The following is a 4314-nucleotide window of genomic DNA, read 5'->3' on the forward strand; positions in this document are numbered from 1 at the left end:
CGTGCTAGGAGATAGTAGAAAACCCTCAAGCAAGCAAAGTAAGACAAGTACAAAAGGACTACAAGACTTTGCAACCATCCATGTAACACAACTCACAAAACACTAGTGACTCTAAGAAGAGAGTGTCATCGCATAACTTGATGGTTACCATGGTACAGCCTCCATAGGTCCCGACCCCCATACTCGGGTTTCTCCTGGTAACCTCTCTCGAGCCTCCGGTTCCAACTAAGTCTCATCCGGACCCTACCAATCCTTTCATGAAGACAAGGTGGTAAGTTTGCCATTCCAGGCCTTCTCGTAACATCATGAGCCCTGTACAAGCACTCATCTATGCACAAGGCACATTTATCTTAATTAATATTTAAATCTACCCACCCCCTAATCAATTATTAGGTTATCACTTTTTAACTAACTTTCGACGGGTTATCCTGTCATCCACTTTGGGCACGGCCCCCGCTCGAAAGCCACTCTCTCTCTTAGGACACTAACAGGAAATGTTTTACGAGAACTCTATGGTGAAACATGCAACCATAAACAATCCTGACAAACACAGGTGATGGATACACAATACCAACCCAAGAATGACCATTTGGACAAAGACACACAATGGCTCATATCAAATAGGTTATACAACAACACCTGGTCTAGGAGAAATAATAACATAGGACACAATGACAATTTAACCAAAATTGCAATGAAATAAAACTTGACTAAGAACACAATATACGCAAGATCCTATTATAGGCAATCTTTCCTTAAAAACAACCAAAGCATAAATAACATGCAATTTACAAATTTTCAGATAACAAGAATTTACAACTTTTTAATACCAAAAACATTCACTTTGTCATTTGTCCAAAAATATTTAAAAATACAAATAATTCTCCTAAAGTATTTTCAACATATTTATTTAAATTAACATTCCAAACTGTAATTAAATAATATTTCAAATAACATTTAAAATATTATAATAACTACCAAAAGAAATATATCTAATATTAAATATATATATATAAACACATATATGAATATACATATATTTATTTATATACATACATATAATAATATCTAATTTATTTAATTCCTTGGGTACAAAACCCAAAACAGTGGACAAGGTTTAAAAATTAATTAAAATTATAAAAAAATCACTTTAATCATTGCAAAAAGGTCTGTCACGATAGCCCATGCTACCGTCAGTAGCTAGTACTACTGTCCAGTAGCACTGCTACCGCAGGTAGCTGCTACCGCCAGTAGCACTGCTACCGTCGGTAGTACTGTGTACTACCGCCGGTAGCGGATGCTACCGTAGGTAATAATTTTTTTTTATTATTTTTTTTTTAATTATTTTTTTATAATTATTTTATATATATATATTTTTTATATATTTTTAAATAAAAAAATAATTAATCAATATTTTTTTTTAATAATTTCATTTTAATAAAATTTTAACAACAATAATAACAAAAGCAATATTTTTCCCATAATTCCATTTTAACAAAATTTCAATCCTTCTTCATTTTTTTCTTTAAATTTAATGTATAATTAAATTTATTTTCTTAAGGTAATTAAAACCATTTCTCAGTTAAATACCCTTTCTCCTAAATCGTGCAATTTCCATGCACCATAAAAACTTGGCAAACTTTCTATAATAATTTTCCTAATTTTCACAAAATTACGTTCTTTCCACAAACAAGAAATACACATCAGGCATGAGTTTTCAAACAAAACTCGAATTCACCAGAAGAGAGTTTTGGATTTGACAATTATTCTACGCACACATCAAGCAAAGAAAAATAGAAATATTTTTAATAAAACACAAAACTAAGAAATCGTCCAACCTGGTATAGCTTTCTTGGAAGAATTTTGTAGAAGAGCCCTAATCCCTTCAATAACTTCCAATAAATTTTCTTCACCCAAATTCTTGACCCGTTCCTGTGTGTTCCTGTCTGTGTTTCTAAAATAAAGACCTAACCCCTATTTAAACTAAAATTCTAGGTTCAATAGCTTTTTCACAAAAAACCTAAATTTAGAATAATAGTAATTTATTTATTTTATTTTCTAAATTTATCACATGCAATAATTTAAAACATTATTCTTTCATTACTTTTCTCATGCACATTAATTAATTTTCTAAATAAAGAATTAATACAATATTTTAATTCCAATTAATTAATTTTCTAAATAAAGAATTAAAACAATACTTTTAATTCCAATTAATTAATTTTCTAAATAAAGAATTAAAACAATATTTTAATTCTAATTAATCCTTTTATTCATTTATTTAATTATAACTTTAGAATACAATTAATCTAATTTATTTTTTAAAATAAAAATATTTTTTTAATACCATGCAGCTTAATTTAATAATTTTTTTAATTAACTAAATTTATAATTTCAATGCATAAACAATACAATAATGAGATAATTTCATAAACTTAATTAATTAATTAATTAAATTCACTAAAACACTCAAATTAAACAAATCTCAAGCAATTACCCATAAAAGATAAAATGACAAAATACGAAGACCGAACTAACTGACAAAACGACTAACTGACGACACTCATACGAGTGTAACTGAGTAAAATAGGGTCAACTACTATCTCCTCCACTTCCATCGGAAAATATAAGGCATGCGTAGACCTATGAAGCCAGGTGGAGACGATACCCCGTACCTACCCGGTACTTGTACCTGCAATATCCTGCATCACCGAACCACACATGCATATATATATAATATAGAAAACACGACATACACACTGATGAAGGAGAATCGCGACGTTCTCTGTCTCACCGAAATGAGTGAAGGAAAATCGTCCCCTTACATCCAATACACTCGCAAACACACAACATATAATTCCACATTGCATAATTAAAGTAAAATGTCAGTACATTGCAATAATACATGAAATGCCATAAATCACAAGTACTGAAATACAGCAAATAAATTATACATCTCATCTCCAAATAAAGCACAATGTCATAAAAATCTGAATAATATGTCATGGTAATGTATCCACTGAAAAACAACCAATAATAAAATATGAGTCTAATGAGTTCAACTAGTAGGGGTACTACATTCTCCCCCCCAAAACTAGGCTTACTCCTGGAAGCCTAAAATAAATAAGAATATAGTTCTCTCATCTTTTCTACATCCTCCCAAGTCGCTGAGGTCTCATCATTTGGCTCCCATAGGACCCTTACCTGGTCGATGGTATGACCCCTGAGGATCAAATCTCGACGCTAAAGAATGTGCACGAGCTCCATGGAAAGTTGCCCATCCTCGACTTGCAAAGGGTTCCAATCAAGAACATGTGTCACATCTAGATGATAAGGTCGAAGAACTAAAACATGAAAGACATCGTGGATGCAGGATAGACTCGGTGGCAAGGCAAGACGGTAGGCAATAGGTCCTATCCTCTCAAGGATCTCAAAAGGTCCAACAAACCGAGGTGCCAACTTAGATCCCTTTTCATAACGGATCGGACTCTTCCGCGGACGCACTCTCAAGAACACACGATCGCCAATAGAAAACTAATGATCTACCCTATGAGCATCTGCATACTTCTTCTGTCTATCTTGTGCTGCTACTAAATGCTCACGAATCCTATCTACCTACTGCTCCATCTCCTGAAGAATATCAGGTCCTATAAGCACCCTGTCCTCTAACCGATCCCAACTCAAAGGAGTGCGGCAAAGACGACCATACAATGCCCGAAAGGGGAACATACCTATGGAGCTATGATATCCATTGTTATAAGAAAACTCCACTAGATATATATAGTCCTCCCAACGTGACTGTTGGTCCATCACATACATGCGAAGCATGTCCTCTAATACTTGATTTACTCTCTCTATCTGACCATCTGTCTCTGGATGATAAGCTGAACTAAAATTCAATTGAGTCCCCAAAGCATGCTGAAGTGAGGTCCACAATGCTAAGGTAAAGACAGGATCTCTATCAGATATGATCTGCCTCGAAATCCCATGCAATCTCACTACTTCTTCTAAGAAGACTCGTGCCACCACTGCTGCTGTGTAGGAAGCTCGAATAGGAACAAAATGAGCAATCTTAGTCAATCTATCAACTATGACCATGATGGCATCATGACAATGTGAAGAGACAGGCAAACCAACAATGAAATCCATGGAAATGATATCCTATTTCCAATCCGGTACTAGATTAGGCTGCAAAAGCCCTGCTGGGTGCTAATGCTCTGCCTTCACTCACTGACACTCTAAACATTTCGACACAAAATCAGCAATGTCACATTTCATACCCGCCCAATGATAAATCTGTCTAAGGTCTGCGTG

This window comes from Cryptomeria japonica, chromosome 6, assembly GCF_030272615.1.
Source record: "Cryptomeria japonica chromosome 6, Sugi_1.0, whole genome shotgun sequence".
NCBI classification, from domain to species: Eukaryota; Viridiplantae; Streptophyta; class Pinopsida; order Cupressales; family Cupressaceae; genus Cryptomeria; species Cryptomeria japonica.